This window comes from Vulpes vulpes, chromosome 15 (genome assembly GCF_048418805.1).
Source record: "Vulpes vulpes isolate BD-2025 chromosome 15, VulVul3, whole genome shotgun sequence".
Classification (NCBI taxonomy): Eukaryota; Metazoa; Chordata; class Mammalia; order Carnivora; family Canidae; genus Vulpes; species Vulpes vulpes.
In genome coordinates this window covers 90,219,022-90,242,681 of record NC_132794.1, presented here as the reverse complement: position 1 = coordinate 90,242,681, position 23,660 = coordinate 90,219,022, and the positions used below count along the sequence as shown (strand labels likewise).

At 39.4% G+C, this 23,660-nt stretch overlaps 1 protein-coding gene across 4 annotated transcripts in view; it reads left to right on the top strand.

Moving 5' to 3' along the window:
• The window catches only part of DNMBP (dynamin binding protein), a 107,702-nt gene that overhangs the window by 8,360 nt on the left and 75,682 nt on the right, over positions 1 to 23,660 (top strand). The window contains exon 2 of one of the 4 annotated variants that reach the window (XM_072739756.1): positions 458 to 499. The exons of 2 other annotated variants lie outside the window; for them this stretch is intronic. The gene's annotated coding sequence lies outside the window, so the exon portion shown is untranslated. Of the gene's footprint in view, positions 1 to 427; positions 500 to 23,660 lie in introns of those variants that run through there. One more of the 4 variants, XM_072739755.1, reaches the window with a different exon arrangement.

The window sequence follows — 23,660 nt, the reverse complement described above, 5'->3', positions numbered from 1 at the left end:
GTATAAGCTGATTTCACCATTAGATCAGCTCTTTTCTCCTGCTGTTAAGAGTCAGAATTTAAATAGCTGGTATGAAAAATGAATGAGAGCCATATTCAGCATCACAACTGGGGTCGTCAGCATGATTGTAAATATAAGATATGTAAAATTATAGTTTGCTTACTCTGTGGATCAGTCTGTACTCCAGGTATAAATCTTATCCAAGTAGATCTCACAAAATATTGAGATACTTCAGCAGGTAGCTCTTTAGCAACTATAGCTGCTTTGGTGTTGAGCAACTGATTCTCATTGCCATCTCTTTTGGTATATGATTTTTTAAACTATTTTTTACTAATTATTAAAATTATACATCTTCATTGTAGAAACCTTGCAAAAATATAGAAAGGCAGTTTTTTAATCTTGAATGTTAGCACCAGCCTATAAAAATGTTGATTATTTCTCTCTTTTTATTGGTTAGGGGGAGGGGGACACGCTCGTGAAGGAGGAGAATGCACTTGGGGTATGTATAATTGTATCCCCCTTCCTCTTTCAGGGTTAGGCCATCAACTCTGTTCTTCTTGCTTGATTGATCCTTTGAAAAAAGGCAGAGATGAATAACTTATAGGCATAGGGTAAATGCAGGCTGATTACTCAGAAATTGTGAACAGGCTATGTCTGTGGGAGCCACTGTGCACAGACAGCCCAGCCTCCCAGAAAATGGGACAGTTGTAACCCAAATGCTACTAGACCAAAGACTAGCTTGGTGCAGGAAAAGGGGAGGAAAAGTCTATCCGAGATCACTTTGATTTGGTTCATTTAGTACTTTCCTTTTTTTTTTTTTTTTTTTAAATGATTTTATTTATTCATGAGAGAAAGAGAGAGAGAGAGAGAGGGAGAAGCAGGCTCCACACAGGGGGCCTGACATGGGACTTGATCCTAGGTCTCCAGGATCACGCCCTGGGCTGAAGGCAGTGCTAAACCGCTGAGCCACCGGGATGCCCAGTACTTTCCTTTTTGAGGTCACTTTCAGAAAAGAAAAGTATGGAGACAATAATTGTTTATTTTCTTTTGACTCTGAAATAAACGTAATACAATTTTCTTGTTTCCCTCTTCACTGGCTAGTGTGGTAAGTGGTGAGGGAGTGGTAATAAATAGCAGGAAATGAGAATTCCTAGGTTAACATTCCTCCCAGCTGGTAGATTGCGCATCTGACTGCCCTCCCCTTCTCATTCCCTATCCTTTCGCCCTGCCTTTTTTTTTTTTTTTTTTTTTTTGTCTTAACACTGTCACTTCTTAAAATGCTGTTGTTTACCTTCCCCATCCCTCAAGGAGAAAGTTCTTCAGTGGCAGGAATCTTTGTTTTGTTCACTGATAAATCCCAAGCAGGTGCCTGGCACATAGTGTGTGCTCAACAAATGGAAGCCATAAAATGAATCAATTGTAAAGAGTAGCTCTGTGGTACAGAGCAAGAAATCTCAGGGAGGGGTGAAGAAAGAAAGTTCTCTTGGCCTCCTTTAAATGTATGGGTTCAGTCATTTAGTAGACTCCTCATTTCCTCCTTGACCTTGTATGCTTCACCATCAACCCAACCACAGAGCTAATTTCTCCTCAGCTGTGTGAGCAGCTCCTGTGGAGTCTATGGTTCCTGAAAGTGGAGCATGAGTGTCTGTGTTGCTGACAAGCACATGGTGGGGTAGGGCCCCAGAGAGAATAATCACTGCTGACATTCTAGCCATGGGTTCTGGGCCCAGCACACACACTCTGCATTGTTTTCATGAGGTGATTCTCTTAGGATAAATGATCTGCCCCATCAGCAGAAAAAGTTGCAGTGGATGTGTCGGGTTGTGCTGAACTCCCCAGCCTCACGTCCCGTGTCCTCCCACTTTCTAGTCTATTCTTTCCTCCCATACCCAGTAATGTAGAAACCTTTTGGTGTTTCTCTCATTTCTGGATCCAGTTCAGGATTGTCATGAACAGTCATGGTGCGTATGCCTGGTTACTTTATTATAATGCAAGGCCTCAAATCATATTAACAGCACAATATAGGGTGATTAAAAAGAAAAAAAAGTTCCCGTAAATACACCAAAATGCTGCCCTGGAGGCCAATGCCACAGACCCAGTTTCTCTTGTACAGACTATTTTCTGACTCCTTATCCTGAGATACTGCTTTCATTTATGACTACTGTTCAACACTCCTGACACACCACTGTCCCCAACAAACCTTAGACTCTGCTGCCTGGCCCTCTATTGTGTTCCAAATCTACCTATACATATTAATTTGCTTTTAGATTCCCACATTCTGCTCTCCTCAGACATTCGTCAGATGTCCTTTCCTACAATAGTAATGATAGCAGTAACTATATTGTTAGCCATTTCATCTTTCATTTTTTATAAAGATTTTATTTATGAGAGAGGCAGAGACATAGGCAGAGGGAAAAGCAGGCTCCCTAAGGGGAGCCCGATGTGGGACTTGATCCCAGGATCATGACCTGAGCCAAAGGCAGACACTCAACCACTGAGCCACCCAGGCGTCCCTCATATTTCAATTTACTGAGTTTCACTAATGGTCTAAATTCAAGTAAAAGGAATATAAAATAACAGCAACAATACTAGTGTAGAATGGCAGCTGATATTTTAGCTAGTCACCATACTAATGTATTCTCATTTAACCTTCAGAATATGATTTTATAAGGAAGGTGCCAGTGTAATCCTCATCTTACATATGGAGAAATTAAGGTACAAATTGGTTGAGAGGGGTGTCTGGCTGGTCAGTTGGTAAAGTGCACAACTCTTAATCTCAGGGTCATGAGTTCAAGCCCCACATTGGGTGTGGAGCCCACTTTAAAAAATGGGTGAGAAACTCGCCTGGAAATTATACTGCTGTTAAGTGGTAGAACTAGAGTTCAGACCCACATCAGTCTGTTTCCAAAGCCCATGCTCTTAACCAGCATGATGTACAGAGTAGGCCTCAGATAAGCAGGTAACTGATGACAAGGAGTGACAGAGTCACAGGGTCATTGAGGATTGGCCTTTCCTCAGGTATGCCACATTACTTACGGGTGCTCTGCATTGTGGAGAGCATGGGAGGATTTTGCCTGGAGCCGAAACCATTTGGGGGGGGGGCGGGGCTCTCTTCTCCAGATCCTGCATTGACTGCTGCATATGGACAGAGACAGTAACACCTCAGAAAAGGATGGGCTCTGGAACTATCCATCCACATAGTTTGACTTTTCAACCTTTCTCCTAATGAAGTACTTAAAATTTGCAAAAATGAATAAACATCTGTGTATCCAACACTCAAGTTATGTAAAACTGAGCTGGTTTCTGTATTCCACCTTCCTATGTGTTTTTGTAGACCCTCTGGTTCTAATAACTTAAAAAGAATTCCTTTTTTACTTACCTATGACACAATACTGTTATTGTCACCTAAAAGAAGTAATAATTCCTAAATAAAGAAGCTAGTCAAAAATTCCCCATTTGTCTCAATTTTTTAAACAATTGATTTGTTTGGATCAGGACCCAAGAAATAGGCACACACTGCATTAAATTGTTTTAAGTGGTCTTTAAATGATAAGTCCTCCTTTTTCATTTTCATGTTACAATTTATCTTCTTGAAGAAATTTATCTTCTAGTTTCCCACATTTGGGATTTTTTTTTTTTAAGGATTTGTTTATTTGAGAGAAAGAGTCTTTATTTTTTTTAAGATTTTATTTATTTATTCATGAGAGACAGAGAGGCAGAGGGAGAAGGGGAAGCAGGCTCCTCTTGGAGCAGGAGCCTGATGTCGGACTTGATCCAAGGTCTCTGGGATCCTGACCTGAGCCACTTAGCCACTGAGGTGCCCAGAAAGAGAGACTCTTAAGCAGACTCCATGCTAAGCATAGAGCCCTACATGGGCCTTGATGTCAGGACTCTGAGATCCTGACCTGAGCCAAAACTAAGTCAGATGCATAATTGACTCCACCACCCAGGTGCCCTACATTCTGGATTTGTAAAATGGGTTTTGACTTAACTTCACTGACCAACTGTTGTGAGTTAAGTTGCCCTTCTAATCCATCAGTCACTATAGGAGGTTCCAAGTTCTTCAGCTTCCATAAATAGAAAGGATTCACTGGCCTGTACCTTGCCTGGTCTGGCCGAGACGTAATTTCTGAGGAGTCTTCCAAAGCATCCCAGGTGACACTATCAACAGACTATGTATTTCAAAACATTTTGCCCCAGAAAGAATTCTATAACTTCTAATCGGCAAGGGCATTTCTGTCCCCTGGAGTTAGTGGGGGGAGCAGAGAAGGGAGTGAGTAGTCTGGTTTTCTTCTTTTAGACAGTGTTTGTTGCTTTAAGGATTTCTGGGGCTCGGTGCCAGAACCTCCTTGGGATATTATTGTCTTACAGTTTAGATCTGCTTATCAGGAAACAGAATCCCTGAAGGGTCAGGTAAGAGGAGAATGAGTTTACATTAAAACCAGACTTTTGTTCATGGCTGTTGGGGTCTGGTATTCTCGAGCGGCTAGCTGGACTGTGGAGCATAGTGCTCATATATATGTTTTTCAAACCATATTTTTCATTACTCGTTCTTTTTGCCGCTGCTGTCTAGATGTTATTCCATAATTATGATAGCTGGGACCTCTGTAGATGTGAGGAAGTCCAGTTTTGTCTTATTTTTCTTATAGTCTTGTTGCCTGGACCCGCTAGTCAGCTGGGATCGTTCTGCAGGGTAGTGAGTCAATATTAAAGTGAAGAATGAAAATTAAATGAAAACAGTGAAAATCATTGAAGTATGAAGTGATATGTGGATTTATGTATTCAGTGACTTGGAGAATATAAGAATACAGTATCTCAATATGAATATTTTCATCTAGTTTTAAAGCCAAATGGTTAATCAAGGCTAAAAAATATCTTAGCATAGAATGAGAAAGATGTGATGAATTTATTTGAAATATTTTAAATAATTTTATTATAAAACTACTTATTTTAAGAGGTTTGCTTTCAGGCATTGATAACAATAAAGGAATGAAATTTCTGTGTTGACTTTTACCAGTATGTTCAGACTTGATTCTTATAATCTGTAGGTATGAGTCAGGCTTGGTGTGTGTTCTTTGCTGGTAACTCTGAACACTAACAAAGTAAAATATATTTATTCCCAAAGTGTTAGTGATTTGATAATGCCCTGATTGTTGTTTTTTTGGAGGGATCAATTAGCAATAAAAATAAGCACTTCACATTCACATCTGATCGTAGATAGCAACAACACCCACATGAGCTGATGTGTTTGAAAAGCAGGCTGTAGATTATTAGATCGTAACAATGCGTATTATAAATCTGTAGTGCCTTGCAGAGTGCTGCCAGCATTTTAGTGAGGCTTGAGTGCAGGGTGTATGGTAGGTGGAGAGTGTCTGGAAATGAGGCTGAACTTGTGAGAACAGGGACCTGGTCACCATGAGCTTTGTACAATGTGCAGAGGGGTTTTAGATACTTCTGCATGTGCTGGATGGGAACCCCTTGTGGAACTTCAAGCAGCAGAGAATGATGGGATTTCGTATTTAAAAAGATAATCCTAGTTGCAGTGTGGAAAACAGAACAGAAGGCAAGGAGCCTGGTGGATAACCACATAGGAAGATGTTGCAGTAGTCCCAAAGGAAAAGTGCCAAGGGTCTAAAGTAGGGCAACAGTGATCTCAAATTTGTACATTCCAAGCCCGAAAAAACAATTTTTATTAGGTTGATGCATGAAGGATTTAACAGTGTCAGTGATTTCTCTAGAAGTTCAGGGTTTTTGTTTTTTTTTTTCCAAAAAGTAAATAAATTAATTTTATATCCCTCTTCTATCCCTGGAAGGCATTTGGCAAAGGTTTTCTTAGACTCATAAGCAGGGATCTCGTTTGTGAACTGCTGCCAAATACTTGTGGGTCTGTTGTGAATACACAGCTCCAGCTCATTTAGAGCTTAGAGTAGAGAGGGTGTCAATTGCTTTGTCCTTGTGACCAGTAACCACAGAATCACGTTGCTCCCCCTTCCTCTCAAGAAGACTGTAGCAATTTTGGGCAGTGAACCCCACCCAGAAGTTGCTGCCTTATCTGTATTTTTTATGTTACAATTGGTTTGGGTGATAATGATAGTTCTCCTCCTCCATCATCATCATCATCATCATCGTTCTCATAGCTGACATTTATGAAATCTAGGAGTGCTAGATTTCCTATTTGCTAGGAAGTATATTAAACGTTTTATCTTCATGATCAAACTTAATCCTCCTAACACCCTGTAAATTACTATTACTATCTTCAGTTTATAGATGAGGGAACTAAGGCTGAGAGGTATAAGTAACTTGTCCCATGTCATGTAGCTTGACAGGTGGTGGAGCCAGAAATGGAACCTAGTTCTTTTTTTTTTTTTTTAAAGATTTTATTTATTTTTTTCATTCATGAGAGAGACACAGAGAGAGGGAGAGACACAGAGGGAAAAGCAGGCTCCCAAGGGGAGCCTGATGCGAGACTCGATCCCAGGACCCCAGGATCACACCCTGAGTCAAAGGCACTAAGCCACCCAGGTGCCCCTAATTTATCTTCTGAAATTTGCTCTTTATTGTAGGTCTGCTTAGTAATGTCTATGTAATCAAACACTGTTTACTTACTTTTTATCTGCAGCTCATAACAGGTATAAAACACAAGTATAGAACATTTTTAAAACATGTAGCACTGGGGCAGTGCCTGGGTGGCACGGTCCATTAAGTCTTTGGCTCTTGGTTTCAGTTCAGGGCGAGATCGCAGTCATGAGATTGAGCCCCATGGAGGGTTCCTCACTTAGCACGGAGTCCGCTTAAGACTCTCCTTCTCTTGTTGCCCCTCCCCACTCAAATAAATAAATCAGTCTTAGAAAAAAAAAATGAAGCACAGGACAAACCATGGGGAAGGTGGTGCATGGCTAGAATAGGGAAGCTATTTAAATTTCTAGTTTTTTTTCAAGGTAGACTATTCATGTATGCCTTCACTGTTTTGCCTCAGTAGAGCAATTACTGAAATAGGAAAGACACACAATTTAAAAATTGAGGTATAACTCATAAACCATAAAATTCACCCTCAAAGTGTACAATTGAGGGGGGTTTTTCAAACGTATTGACAAAATTGCGCAACCATAGCCACTATCTAATCCCAGAACATTTGCTTCACCTTAAAAAGAAACCCTGTGCTCATTAGCAGTCATTCCCTAATTCTTCCTGCTGAGACCCTCATTTTCAAACCTGTTGAATACCAAAACAAATCCCAAGGTATGAAAAAAATTCTGACATTATCCACATTCTCTTTAACTTAGATAATAATAACAGCAGCCAACACCTGTATATTGCTTAGTATGTGTACAGTACTATTCTAAGTGCCTTATGTATATTTCAATTTCACTGTGATCGTATGAGGCAGGTTCTGTTGTTAAACCCATCTTACAGATGAGGAAATTAAGTCACAGAGAAGTTAAGTAACTTGCCTCAAGTCGTAATTCTAATAAGGGATGGAGCTAGGATATAAATCTGGGCAGTCTGGCTTTGTAGTCTGTACTCTTAATTATTACATGTGTTTTAAGCTGATCATATTTATATTTGAAGATGATATGAAGACCTGGAAAACATGCTAAATGAAAGACACCAGTCCAAAAGACCACATACTGTATGATTCCACTTACATGAATGTCCAGAATAGGCATATCTATACAGAGTATTTATAGAATAGTAATTTACAGAAAGTCAGTTACTGGTTGCCTAGGGCTGGAAGTGGGGTGGGGTGGGTGGGAGGCTGGGGGATGGGTGGCAGGACAGGGAATAACTGCTAATGGGTATGGAATTTCTTTTTTAGATAGTGAAAATGTTCTAAAATTGATAGTGGGGAAAGTTGAACAACTGTGGGAATATATTAAAATACATTGAATTGTACACTTTAGATGAATTGTGTAGTATGTGAATTACAACTTAATAAACCTGTTTTTAAAAATGATATGAACAGAACCAATCAGAATGATTTTTCTTAGAATAATTTTGTCTTCAAATAAAAAAAAACACTCCCCCACCCTTCTTCCCCCCTTTTATTTGGGGGTACTTAATCACTGTAGCTGACTTTGATTCTAAGGATCTGCTTGCCTACTCAAACATTTCAGATGCTTCCAAGTGCCTAAAAAATCAAAGCCCAACCCTCCCTAACCTGGAAGTGAAGCCTATGAGACTCCATATAGCTCTGTGGGAAAGAATAGCATGATCATTGGGAATATCACTATATATTTTGATATATAACTTAAAGCAATTCAATGTATTCATTCATTCTGCACATATTTATGGAGGGCCTGCTATATACCAGGCAGTGCTCTAGGTGCTTGATATATGTCAGTGAGTAAAACAGACAAAAATATTCTTTGCACTATAGAGTATATAAGAGATAAGGCCTAATTCTATAGGCCTTCATAGAAGTACTATTTGAGTTGGATCTTAAAAGGTAATAGGAATTTATCCAGATGATAAGAGTTATGTGTGTTTGATGGAAGAGTGAGGTGCCCAGCTGGTCCAGTCAAAACATAGAGCATCTATTTTGCATCCTTTTTAAAAATTTTTAGTTTTGACTGTGTAGCAAAAAACTTTAAAATGTCAATGGTTTTACCCCAACAACCATTTACTTTCATCTTCTTGCGTCTGAAGTCTGGCTGCAGTTTGGCTGATATGGGCTGGGCTAGGTAGGTCTCAATAAGCTTTCATTTGAGTTCAAGTCTCTTTCCCTTTGTCTTCATTCTGGGGCCCTGACTGAAGGGGCAGCAGCTTCCCAGGGCATGGTCTTCTCATGGTGGGTTATTAGAGCATAAGGGGACAGTTCAAATCATAAAATATGGTTTAAAACTTCTGCTCATTTCCTTTCCACTGACACTCCATTTGTCAAAGCAAGTCACACGGCCAAGTCCAACAAATGTGACAGGGAACTATATGCTCCGCCCAGAGAGGGAGGCACTGCACACAGCAAAGGGTAAGGATCCACAATTCTATTATAAAGAAAGTGATAAATTTTGAATAGCAATTTGATCTACAAGAGTATATATTATAAACACAAGAAATAGCTGAACAAGGCATGAACATAGAGGTGAATAGACATGGGTATAAAAATGACTGAAAGTTGTAAAGGTATGTCAAAGATGTTAGAGGATTGGAACAGATTGTGGATTATAGTGCTCCACGGATTCACGAATTCTTGTTTTGGTTCTGTGTTGGTGGTATCAGTTTTACTTCACAGCACTGTGATGTAAAGACATTAAATATTTCTTTCTTTATCTTGGTCATATTTTGTCTATTTTAAGTTCCCTCCTGCCTGGCTGTTGGAAAATTTAATTTTAGGCATCATTGGAGCCCTTCTTTCCCTGCACCCAGCAGTATCAGATTCCTGGATCCACATGGTAGAAAACTAGAGAAGGAGCTGTGCCTTTAGGCTATAGTGGTTGCCTCCCAATATGATGGGAAAACCTACTATTCACATATACAACATTCAGAGAGTTTAAAATTCAGAGTTAGAAAAAGATATTCTAATCTATGAACTGGAGAAGTTTAATACAAAACATTTGGAAATACAAAATGCCATGAAATCCTTCTCTCTTTGATGGAAAAACCAGTGTCAGACTTATATTCTCATGTAAACAACTATAAAACTGGGAACAACATGAGGCAGCTGTTTTCAGGCATTAAACAATAGGCAGCACAGATCTGTGAGCCTTGAAAGGAAACACCATGTAACCATATATGCACCCTGGCTTTTGCCTGGGGACATTTTCCCAACTATAGCCTTGGGAACTGGACCTCAAATGAGAATAGTGGTCTCACTGAATAGAGGAGGAAGAGATCAGAGTTTGGGGCTACTAAGAAGGCTGATTCATAGGACAAGATACAGGAGGAGAGGAAGCACCATATGGGTATAGGGGACAGGAATCTGCACGGGGATTTCCCTCAGTTTCTTGTCCATGGGCCAGGCTGGGTATGCATAGGACAAGACTCTGTGAGCCCTGACGCAGAGTGGTTGCTGTGTGGCTGAGAGGTGACCAAAGACTCCTGAGGGGAGTCAGTGCTCAGAAATGTTGGAGTTCTAGTCCAGCCAGAGTGAGAGACCTTGATGAGCACTGAAGGCATTTGGGACCCCAGATGGGACAACTTTAGGAGTGGGAACAACATTCTAGAGTAAAGGATGCATCTTAAGACTAGGGACAAAACCAAAATGGACCCACCCAATGTGGCATAAAACCAAACCCAACAGAATCAAAAGGATCTTACAGTAGTTTAACTGCTTCTCAAACCAAAATCCAACACCCATTAAAGGAAAACAACATAATCTAGGCTTTGTACATTTCATTCACAATATTTAGTACACGATAAAAATTACTAAGATACAAAGAAGTAAAATATGACAAGCAAAAGTGTGACCCATACTATAGAGAAAAAGATATATGATGGCCCAGATAATGGATTTAGCACACAAGGAATTTAAAGCAGCTGATGCAAATGTATTCAGATATTTAAAAGAAGAGATGGACATAATGAATAGATGGGGAACATTAGCAGAGAAATGGAACTATTAAAAAGAGCCAAATGGAAATTCTAGGACTGAAAACTACAAAGCTAAACTAAAGATTAACTGGTTGGACTTATGGGGTGCCTGGGTAGCTCAACGGTTGATTGTCTGCCTTTGGCTCAGAGTGTGATCCCTGGGTCCTGGGCTCAAGTCCTGCATTGGGCTCCCCTCAAGGAGCCTGCTTCTCCCTCTGCCTATGTCTCTGCCTCTCTCTGTGTCTCTCATGAATAAAATCTTAAAAAAAAAAAAACAACTGGATGGACTTAAGAGAACAGGAGAGACATACAAAAGAAAGAAGCCAATGAGCTGGAAGGCAGATAAATTGAAGTTACTCAAACTGAAAAATCAAAAGCAAAAAGATTGAGGACAGGGGATAACGAAGCTATAGTGACTATGAGACAATATCAAGTAGTTTAACATATGTCTAATTGGAGTCCCATAAAGATAGGAGGAAAGCAAGAAATAATATTTGAAGAAGAAATCAAAATCTCCCCAAATTTAGTGACAAACATCCAACCTGCAATCCAAAAAACTCATTGAAACTCCTACAGTAAATATGCAGAGAACTATATTTGAGCCCATTGTACTCACCTGCTGAAAACCAAATTTTCAGTAGCCAGAGAAAAAAGATATGTAGAAAAAGAAATGAGAGTGAAAAATGAGAGAGAAATAAAAATATTTTCAGATAGGGGTGCCTGGATGGTGCAGTCAGTTTGTCATCTGACTCTTGGTTTGGCTCAGGTCATGATTTCAGGATCATTAGATTAGCCCCGAGTCAGGCTCCCCACTTAGCTTCAAGTGGGTTGAACCCCACTTGAAGCTACTTGGGGTTCTCTCCCTCTGCCCCTCCCCCCACTCATGTGCAAAATAAAGCTTTAAAAAATATTTTTAGATAAAAGCTGAGAGAAATTTTTTGCCAACAGACTTAGTACTGTAAGAAATGCTGAAGAATGTTCTTTAGGCTGAAGGGAAATGATAACAGAAGGAAACTCAGATCTGTAGAAAGGAACAAAGAGCATTAGAAATGGTAATTATTTAGGCAAATGTGAAAGACTTTTCTTTCTCAATTTATTTAAAGAACAACTGTTTATAACAAAAATGACATTGTATTATGGGGTATATAATATATTTTATCAGTTATTTATTGCTGTATAACAGATTATCTCCAAAGTTAATGGCTTAAACCAATAAATATTATCTTACAGTTTGTGTTGGTTGGGAATTAAAAGTAGGTTAACTGAGTAGTTCTGGCTCAGAGTCTGTCATGAGTTGCCATCAGAATGTTGTCTGGGGCTGCATTCATCTATGAATCTATGATTCATAGGCTCTATGATCTCCTAAGAGCTTACTCACATGACTGTTGACAGGAGGCCTCATTTTCACCATGTGGGGCTCTCTGTAAGGCTGCCTGAGTGTCCTCACAACCTAGTCTTGGATATCACACTATCACTACCACCACATTCTGTAGTTTATTATTTTTTTAAAAGATTTTATTTATTCATGAGAGACACACAGAGAGAGATTGAGAGAGAGAGAGAGAGAGAGAGAGAGAGAGAGAGAGGCAGAGATACAGGCAGAGGGAGAAGCAGGCTCCATGCAGGGAGCCCGACGTGGGACTTGATCCAGGGTCTCCAGGGCCGAAGACGGCACTAAACCACTGAGCCACTGGGGCTGCCCCACATTCTGTAGTTTAGAAATGAGTCACTAGTAAAGCCCTCAATCAAGAGGAGGGGAATTAGGCTCCTCTCTTTGAAGGGGGCAGTATCTAAAAATTTGTCGGCATACTTTAAGGCTACCACAAATACATAGAGGAAGTATATATGGCAAAAGTAACACAAAGGACAGCATGGGATGGTAAATGAAACTAGACTGTCATATAGTTAATACATTGTATGTAAATGTATGTATAATATGAATTCTAAGTAAATGCATATTGTAATACCTAGAATAACCATTGAGAAATCCAGAGGTATAGCTAAGAAGCCAGTAGAGGAAGTGAAATGGAATACTAAAAACTATTTGACTAGCTTGAAATAAGGCAAGAAAGAAGGAACAAATGGGACAGGTAGGAAACAAATGCCTTATCAATAACATTAAATGTAAATGGTCTAAATATTTTAATTTAAAAGTATAAATGATCAGATTTAACAATTAGCTGTTTAAAGGAGAGGCATTTTATTTTTATTTTTTAAAGGATTTTATTTATTTATTCATGAGAGACAGAGAGAGAGAGGCAGAGACATAGGCAGAGGGAGAAGCATGCTCCGTGCAGGAAGCCTGATGTGAGACTTGATCCCGGGACTCCGGGATCATGCCCTAAGCCAAAGGCAGATGCTCAACCGTTAAGCCACCCAGGCATCTCTAAAAGAGAGGCATTTTAGAAATAAGTCAGAGAAAGACAAATACTGTGTGAACTCATTTATATGTGGAATCTACAAAAAAGCCAGACTCATAGAAACAGAGTAGAATGATGGTTGTCTGGGCTAAGGGGTAGTACTAACGGATGGGTCAAAGAGAACAAACTTCCAGTTATAAAATGAATAAGTTCTGGGGATATAATATACTATACAGCATGGTGACTATAGTTAATACTGTATTATATACTTGAAAATTGCTAAAAGGGTAGATTTTAAGTTTTCACTGCAAAAAAAGATTCTAATGTGATGGATAATCTTAACTAATCTTATGGTAACCATTTTGCTATATATACATGTATCAAAGCATCACATTGTGTACCTTAAACTTACATAATGTCATATGTCAATTATATCTTCATTAAGGTGAAGGAAAAAAAGAGATGTACTTTAAATATAAAGGCATAGATATGGTGAAAGTAAATAGCAAAAGATAAACCATGTAAACACTAAGGGAAAAGCTGGCATTGCTATATTAATGTCAGAGAAAGTAGGCTTCAAGGTAAGGAGGGACATATTGTTATGATAAAAGTCAGTTCATCAAAATGATTGAAAAATTCTGTATATGCTAATAACAGCTTCAAAATACATGAAGCAGAACTAACAGAATTAAAGAGAAAAACAAGTTCCATTAAGAGTTGGGGGTTTAATACCCCTTTCTCAGTATTAACAGATCAAATAGAAAAAGTCAATAGGCTATGATCTGAATGCCAGCATCAACCACCTTAACATAACTGACATTTTATAGAACGCTATTCTAAACAACTGCAGGAATGCACGTAACACTCACTAAGAGAGACTGTATGTGGAGCCATAAAACACCTCAATGAGTTTAAAATCATACAAAGTACGTTTTCTTGTTTTGTTTTGTTTTGTTTTTTTAAGATTTTATTTATTTATCATGAGGCACACAGAGGCAGAGACAGGCAGAGGGAGAAGCAGGCTCCACACAGGGAGCTGGATATGGGACTTGATCCCTGGTCCCCAGGATCAGGCCCTGGGGCTGAAGGCGGCGCTAAACCGCGGAGCCACCCGGGCTGCCCCAAAGTACATTTTCTGACCACAGAATTAAACTGGAAGTTAATAACAGAAAGATCTCCGGAAATATGAGTTATTTGGAAAGTAAACAGTGCACTTTCAAACATAGTTAAAAGAAGAAGTCATATGGGAAATTAAAAAATATTTTTGGTTGAATGGAAGTGAAAGCATCATATCAGAATCTATGGAAAGTAGCTAAAGCACTGTTTAGAGGGAAATTCAGAGCTTTAGATGCTTATATTAAAAAAGAGGAAGAATTTAAAATCTGTTGTCTAAGTTTTCACAGGAATGAGAAAAAGATGAACAAATTAAACCTACGGTTGAAGCAGGGAAGTAACAAAGATAATAGAAAAAGAAATCAGTGTAATTGAAAACAAACAATAGAGACATTTAACAATGCCAAAAATTTATTCTTTGAAAAGATCCACAAAATTGATAACTTCCTAGAAAGACTACGAAAAAAGGAGAGAAAACAAAAATTTCCAATATCATTACAGATTATACAGATATTAAAGGGTTGGTAAAGGAATATTATGAACAACTGTGTGCCAGCAAATTTGATAAGTTTGGATTAAATGGACACATTTCTTGAAAAACACAATTTACTAAAACTGAGACAAATGGAAAATTTGAATAACCCTATATCTTGAAAAAGTATTGAATATTTGACTAAAAACCTTTTCTTCAAGTTCTGTAGGACCAGGTTATTTTCCTGATGAATTCTATCAAATATTTAAGGTTAAAACAAAACCAGTCTAACATAGACTTTTTCAGAAAATAGAGGAGAAAGGAACACTTCGAGTTCTTCATGTGGCTAGCCTATCTCATATTCATAAATCTAACAAGGATATTTAAAGAAAAGAAGATTATAGTGGCAGCCGGTTAAGCATCTGCCTTTAGCTCAGGTCATGATCCCAGGGTTCTGGGATTGAGTCCTGCATTGGGCTTGACAGGGAGCCTGCTTCTTCCTCTCCCCTGCTTGTACTCTTGCTTGCTCACTCTTTCTCTCTCTCAAATCTTAAAAAAAAAAAAAAAAAAAAAAAAAAAAGAATAAGGTTGCAGACTAACATCCCTTGGGAAAATAAGTGTAAAATCTTGAACAAAATAGTAGCAGGGGCACCTGGGTGGCTCAGTTGGTTAAGTGTCTACCTTTGGCTCAGGTCACGAACCTGGGGTCCTGGGATCAAGCCCCACATTGGGCTCCCTGCTTAGCAGGGAGTCTGCTTCTCTCTCTCCCTCTATCCCTCCCCCTGCTCCTTCTCTCTCTCTCTCTCTCTCAAATAAATAAAATCTTTAAAAAAACCAACCAAACAAAAAACTCCCCCAAACTCCAAAACAGTAGCAAATTGAAATTTGTACCATATAAAAAGAATAATAGGAGAGGCTGGCTCAGTTGAAGGAGGTCTGACTCTTGAGCTTGGGGTCATGAGTTTGAGCCCCAGGTTGGGTGTAGAGATTACAAAAAACAAACAAAAACAAAACCAAAAAAACCAAAAAACTTAAACATAAGCAAATAGGGTTTATTCCAGGACTACAAGAGTAATTTAACATTTGAAAATCAATATAATTTGCCACATTAACAAAGGAGAAAAAACTTGATTATCTCAGATTCAGAAAAAGCATTTGATAAAACTCATTTATTTATGATTTTTTTTTAAAAAGCAAACAAAACAGTATGCACAACTGAAGCAAGTCATGAACTATGCCCTTCATTTCTTTTGGCAGGTATTACAATGATCAGAAATGCTAGCTGCCCAGAGGCCCAGCAAAAGACCCTGCACAATCTCTAGGACATAGTTAATTAATTGCCCTGTGATTGTGTGCCTTTTCTATTTTAGCATTCCAGCTTATATCAATTACCAGACACTATTATTAGCATCTGTAGCAGTTTTGTAATCTTGTTATGAAAATGTCATCTTTGTTTTCTATCATGGCAGTCTATAATATAAATCTCCCACCTGTTTTGTTTTGTTCTCCTTTTATCTTATCTCAGCCATTTTTTATAATATGTCACTCCCAGATTCAGGGTTTCCATATAGGTATATTATTTTCTTTACATATCCTACTTTTGCCCCCTCCTCTCCTGTCAGAGATCTTTTCACATGAGATGAACCTTTCCATTGTTGAATTTTAGGTTTGACCATCCTGATTTAGGACATTAAATCCTCCTCATTGACACTGTCTAAGGAATCAGGCATTCACTGTGTTTGCACTCTCTTGGCTTTACTCTCCAGTTCATCTTAAGTAGACACTACCAGAAGATTCCATATATACATTTTTCTTTCAAGTATAGTGGCTCTAGTATTTATAAATGGCAAATTAGTTTTTGTTATTTGTTTGTATAAAGCTTTCAGTCCCTGTTTTCCATTGTGGTGGTGCTCTTTAAAATGAGCTAAAGCACCCACCTTGATAATGGTCTCAGCTATTTTTAACTCTGGTTGGACAGTTTCTTTCCTATTTTTCTTCCTCAGAATCTTTTGTTTTTAGAATTCCTTTTCTGATTTTTCCTCCTAAAATACCAAGAATATTTTACAAGGTAGGCTGAGAAACTCCTCATGTCGTTTTAAATCTTTTTCTATAGCAAAAATCTAGCTTGTACTTGAAACAGATAAGGAAAAGAAACAAGATGCCTACCTTGCAGATCTATGTAACAGTTCCTCACAGTTTGGAACACTGGGTTAATACATTTTCTTGGCGTTCCCTGGAAACTGTCCTAAAATGTCCTGTTTCCACACGTTCGTGGTGTTCCTTGGTATCTGCGGCCTCACCCGAAAGTTTCATCTTCATCTGCACTTCTGCAACTGCTATCAGGTGTGTTATCTGGGCATTTATTACATACACAGCAGAGTGGAGCTGTGAATTTTAATGTATTGCTCAGTTGCTTAGCTCAGACATGTCTAACATATTTACTTATGAGTCAGTAAGTCTTATATTTCCACCCATAATTGAGATTCATGCACGGCTTAAGAAATGGGTACCTGAGAGAGCACTTAAGGAACTCTTAGGTTGACCCATCTAAAAATATTTTTTAATGGAAATATCTTCAAACTTGGTAGGTCCTGAAGTATAACCTTGGGACCTTCCTCCATCAGTGCAATTTTATCAAAAGACAAAATTGATGTAGGATATATAAGCAGATTTTTTTTAAAGTCGCTGCTACTTTGTTTTAGATGAGAAGTGTTTGGTTTATTTATTTATTTTATTTTTTTATTTTTTTTAAGTGTTTGGTTTAAATCCCGAAGTGGACCAAAGGACTGATGGACTGGAAGCCTGATCTATATCCTATCCTTCTGCCAAGGTTGCTGTCTTCCAATTTGGGACCAATTTGAAACAAGCAAATGTGATGTAAATTGTAAGATAGTTTATGGTAGCAGATTCTTTTTCTACCTTCATTACCCTGATCACCCTAAGTCAGAGCAGGCTCTTCATTTTTTCCTAAGAGTCCAACATTCCATGTAGCTGTCTAACCAAAGTATATGTCATGAGTCAGTGCTGTTGTCATCAGAAGAGCAGGAGGCAGAAGATTCTCTTGAGGGAGGACAGCATGGCCCAGACTGTGCTACTCAGCCTCATGGGGGATGCCATGATCAAGATGGGTTCTACTTTTTCCTCCTCGTCCATTGCTATTTCTCTGATAATCACCTGGCAGTGACTGTTGACCTTCTGTTCAAAGTGAACTCCAGTGACAGAAACCAGAAGAGGAAATGCTATTTTCCTAGCTTCTCTCATTTCCTTCCTGAAACAGATTTAAGCTTCATTTTCTGACACTTCTGATCCCTTCACACAAAGCAAAGATACTATTCTTTTTAGCCCTGTTTTGTCAGGAATGAGAGAACTGCACAATTGCTTTTTAAAGTGAAATATTATTTATCATGGCTAGGACTTGAAATTTTAAAAATGGATTTCCATTCCCAAAAGGTAATGTTTTCATGAAGGTCAGTTTCAAGACCTAAAGAAATTTCTACATGCTCATAAAAGCATATTCCTTTGAAGGAACCTGTACTGGAGAGTCCCTACAACGAAGACCCTCTTCCCCACCTCCTGCCAGGTGGGCACAGATGTAGTTGTACGACTCCCGGGCTCCCCCTCTGCAGGAGTGAACAAGGAGAAAAAGCATTCATTTGTTAAGGAAACCCACTTGGAAATTTTGTTCTAGAATCCCAGAATTTAGACTTATACTATGAATTGGGAAATATTAGAATAAATATCAAAAGTGTCACCAGTGTTTTTTGAAGGAATCAATTTTCACAACTCTTTTACATTGTATCCTACTTTCCTCGTAGTAAAATAGATGGCTCTGAGTTTTGAAACAAGAATTTAGAGTTTGGGTCCCATGCACCAAAATCTATCAAAAGTGAGGCTATTCTTTTAGTGGAGTAATACATACATCAATATTTTTTTTGCATCAATATTTTTATAAGTATTTTTAAAGCCTTCAAAATTTATATCTCTAGCTCTTATCTCTCACCTGGCTTTACAATGGTAGATTTAGGAACTAATTTTTTAGTTTTCTGTATTCTTTGTCCTCATTTTTTTCATGCACAGTTCTCAGAAATCCTGAAAATCCCTTTGGGCATGTATCCATCAAAAATCTAGCAAAGTATGGAAGGCACTCTGAGGTTAGGTAAATTGAGGAGGTCCTACCTAGAACGGAATGGATATAGGTTTAGGGTATATTACTAGCAGAAGAGCCACCCCAGGCCTGAAGGGGCAGGGAACCTGGAGTCAACTGATAGCCCAGCAGGGAAGGAGCCAGGGAATAAATACTCCAACGTTACCATCCTTCTGCCATAGCTGTTCTGCTATGCCTCCCGTTGGCTGAACCCAAATGGAAGCCAGAGGTAAGGGAGCACATTGATGGGTTCTTAAAGATCAGCTCTGAGAAGCAGAGTGCAGGGCGGAGGAAGGTGGAGGACAGGCCTAGAAGGGAAATGGAAGACGTCCAGCACATGCTTACTGTTTAGTGGTCTCAGTCTGTACCAGGCTCAGCTCTGTTCTCAAAAGACTGCTTTGGAAATAACTCTTTAAGCTTTGTAACATCAGTGTCTATCAGGGTAAAAGTTTATAGCTTGTGATCTCAGGAGATCTTTCAGTCCAGACTTGTAGATATATTGCTTATTAAAAATGACTGATGACTGAAGTTCCCCAGGCCTTCCTTCACATCCTCTCACTTGTATGACATGCATTTTAAAAACTCTTTTGACTGCGGTATATATATATATACACACACACACACACACACACATACACACACACACACATATATATATATATATAACATAAAATATACCATTTAAACATTTTCAAGTGTACAGTTCTGTGGCATGCACTGTTTTGCAGCCATCACCACCATCCATCTCCAGAACTTTTCATCTCCCGGAACTGAAGCCCTATACCCATTTTCTCCTCACCCCAGTCCCTGGGAACCACCATTCTACTTTCAGTTTCTTAGAGTGTGACTGTTCTTGATACATCATGTAAGTGAAATAACAGGATTTGTCTTTCTGTGACTTAGCATAATGTCTTCAAGGTTCATCTGTGTTCTAGTTGGTGTCAGACTGGCCTTCCTTTTTAAGGCTGTGATATTCCATTTTATGTACATACCACATTTCCCTGCCCCCCCCCCCAAGTTTTTATTTAAATTCCAGCTTGTTAACGTACAGTGCAATATTAGTATCAGGTGTAGAATTTAGTGATTCATCAGTTACATACAACACCCAGTGCTCATCACAAATGCCTTCCTTAATCTCCATCACCCGTTTCACCATTCCCCTTCCTCCCCCCACCACCTCCCCTCCAGTAACCAACAATTTGTTTTCTATAGTTAAGAATCTGTTTCTTGGTTTGCCTCCACCCCCCTACTATGTTCATTTGTTTTGTTTCTTAAATTCTACATATGAGTGAAATAAAATGGCCTTTGTCTTTCTCTGACTTATTTTGCTTAGTATAACACTGTCTAGTTCCATCCATGTCGTGGCGAATGGAAAGATTTCACTCTTATGGCTGAATAATATTCTGTAGTATATATTACCCCATCTTCTTTACCATTCATTAGTCGATGGACATTTGGGCTCTTTCCATTATTTGGCTGTTGTAGATAATGCTACATTCAGTGTCATGGCTGTAACCTAAACATGTGAGGTATGAGGTCTCAGAAATCTACAAGGTGATATAAGAGCAAGGGCTATAGAAACTGAGACACTGAAGGTGGAAGTGAGCTTGAGGAGGAGAGGTAGAAGTGGAGAGTGGGGAGTCTTTAAATATGTGGACAGATGGGAACCTACAATGGAGAAAAGAAAGAACATGTAAACAAATGAAAAAAATCTGGACAGAAAATGCTTTATGGGAGCAGAGGGCATTTTGATTGAGTAGGACTGCACTGAGGGCTACTTCTGAGTAAGTACAGTAAGATGAGGCTTTTGAATGTGCTGTGGGCAAATTTAGAAAAGCTGGATTAAAACTGATTCTTAGCTGGATTGTCTCAGTCCTTAATATACTAGTATTTTGTGCCCCTCCTCTTTTTTTTTTTAAGATCTTATTTATTTATTCATGAAAGACACCGAGAGAGGCAGAGAGAGAGGCAGAGACACAGGCAGAGGCTCCCTGCAGGGAGCCTGATGTGGGGTTGGATCCCAGGATCACACCCTGAGCTAAAGGCAGACACTCCCAGGTGCCCCTTTTATGCCCCTCCTAAAGGGAAATACAGTCTATAGCCTTCTCCAAGTTTATAGTGACCATGGAGCTCTTGTATTGGAAGCTGATTAGTGTCCTCAGAACATGTTTGGGCAAATGATGGCGACTAAGCTAAATTCCTTGGGGACAGGAACTATATCTTGAATGTTCTTTGTATATCATGGGAGTAAAACGGGATTAAGAGGTAGCTTCCATGGATATCAGTTGATAGAAAGTGTTAAAATATCCTTAAGGGATCCCTGGGTGGCGCAGCGGTTTGGCGCCTGCCTTTGGCCCAGGGCGCGATCCTGGAGACCCGGGATCGAATCCCACATCGGGCTCCCGGTGCATGGAGCCTGCTTCTCCCTCTGCCTGTGTCTCTGCCTCTCTCTCTCTCTGTGACTATCATAAATAAAAATTAAAAAAAAAAAATCCTTAAGTCACTAAAAAATTTCACTGTAGATTTAAGAATCTCTCTCTGGGGCAGCCCTGGTGGCTCAGCGGTTTAGCACTGCCTTCAATCCAGGGTGTGATCCTGGAGGCCCGGGATCGAGTCCCACATCAGGCTCCCTGCATGGAGCCTGCTTCTCCCTCTGCCTGTGTCTCTGCCTCTCTCTGTGTGTGTCTCTCATAAATAAATGAATAAAATCTTTAAAAAAATTAAAAAAAAAAAAGAATCTCTCTCTGTCTCTACCTCTACCTGAGAGATAAGCGTGTGTATCTCCTTATGAGATTAATGGTCAAATTATCTGCAGGGCTTTATTTTTCCCTAGGTAGGGTAGATACTTTGGGATAGGAGTTGAGCTGTTTAGGATGATAGAGAGTCAAATGCTCCGGTCAACCACCAACAGGATTAGAGAATAAATACTTAATGAATATTGGGTTAAGCCTGTGTGGGAATTTGACTGAGTCCATTAGGTTTGATAAATATTTGTTGAGTATGTGAATGAATTATAGAAAACAGGAAGACCTTGTGAATTTTTAAGCAATTGAACAATATATAAAAATCAACAATTCAAAAGATTAACAAGGTTCATTGACAGATTAGTGGGGAGAAATGAATTGTATCTTTGGCAGAGAAAAGAGGAAAATGACTCTTAAAACCAACAACAACCAAATGTTAACAGATAATGACCCTAGCTAAGATACATATATGCCAAAGTCTCAGAAGGGAAAGTCTATGGTTCATTTTGAAATGCATCAAAAATAAAATGAAAAATAAACATTTGCAATGTGTCAAAAAATAACTCTGACTGATACATGGATAAAGAGGGATGATAAGGTAAGTGCAGTAAGATGTGAATGGTAGAATGTAAGTGGCAGGCGTAAAATTCTTCCAACTTCGCTGTTTGAAAATCTTTACATGAAAATGTTGGGGAACCAAAGAGAGGAAAATGGAAGTCTAGGCGATTTCAAAGGAAGAACCAGTGAGACTTAAGAGAAGAGATGCTTGTAGTAAAAAGAACATGGGCACTGGAGTCAAATGGATCTGAATTCTGGTTCTGGCTAAGCTGTTTATTCGCTGGAGAGTTGAGATACCCTGCTCAGCGGTGGCACTGGGATTTGAACCCAAGCACCCTGGCTCTAGAGCCTGGCTGTCTACCTTGCAATGCAGCCATGATTCAAGCTTCTAGCTTAGTGTCTGGCACACACTAGCCTCTCAAGTGGTAGCTGTTGATGCTAGTGTACCGTCGGCTATAGAGGGTGAAGAAATCCACAGTACTGTTTGATCCGGAAGATTTATATGACACTGTTATACAAGCTGGAAGGTCAAAGTATTTATGGACTAGAGATCGTTAATTTTGTTTTAGATAAGTGGAAGTAGAGATTTTGAAATGAACAGTTTCATATATGTTTCTAAAGTTTTTTTTTTTTTTTTTAAGATTTTATTTATTTATTCATGATAGAGAGAGAGAGAGGCAGAGACACAGGCAGAGGGAGAAGCAGGCTCCATGCAGGGAGCCCAAGTTGGGACTCAATCCCGGGTCTCCAGGATCGCGCCCTGGGCCAAAGGCAGGCGCTAAACCGCTGAGCCACCCAGGGATCCCCTGTTTCTAAAGTTTGATAAATGATTTGCTCCCTAAAAATGTAAAAGCATGTTATGTACCGAGCACTGCTCTAGACTAGTGAGCAAACCAGACCAAAAATCTCTCCATTCACAGGGTTCTGTGTTCTAAAAGAGTCTGAAGAATTAAGGACCTTTAAGTCTCAGATGCCGAGCGGAAATGCAGGCATTCACCAGCAAGAGCAGAAGATGGTGTTTGCACAGCCCACTTTCCCGATGTCCCTGACATCCTGCTGTCTGGGCAGCCCTCTGCTCTGCTCGCTCTCAAGCCCAGCTGTGTTTTCTGATTTCCTCAGCAGCTCTTTTTACTTCCATCTGGAGTTGGTGAACAGCTTATATAAGCTATTTATGATTAAGTTTCAAAATATCTGTCCAGGCCTCTAAAATGGCCCAGACAGGAACAATAACTGTTGCTTTGCACGAGGGTAGCCAGAGCAGAGAAGACAAAGATGAAATTCATGATAGTCCACGTAAAACAGAGAGCACTGAGATCTCTGTCTGGTCTCTCACACGCATCCTGTGCTGCAGCCGGGCTCTGACTCCAGCGCCCTCGCAGGGTGTGTGCTCCGCAGCGATTACGCACTCATTCCAACAGGGTAGGAGGTCAGTCAGTAAAAGTATTCATCGAGCCAGACCCTCCTCTCCTCTGAGTCATTTTCTGGTACAACAGAAAGGTTCTCAGGGAGAAGCTTTAACTCTTTCAGTTCACCAACTTTACTCCTCAGTGCAATAGGATTTCTCTCTCACCCCCAACGGAGCTTATGTTCATCATTTCTTTGACATTTCAGAGAATGAGGTATATATTTAGTCTGAGAGTGAGATGGAATGTGAGAAAATGGAGTTAGAAGGAGGGAAATAATAGCCACCACAGCCCAGCCTTGAGGAGTTGTGTTAACATATATAGATGGCTAAGAGGCTT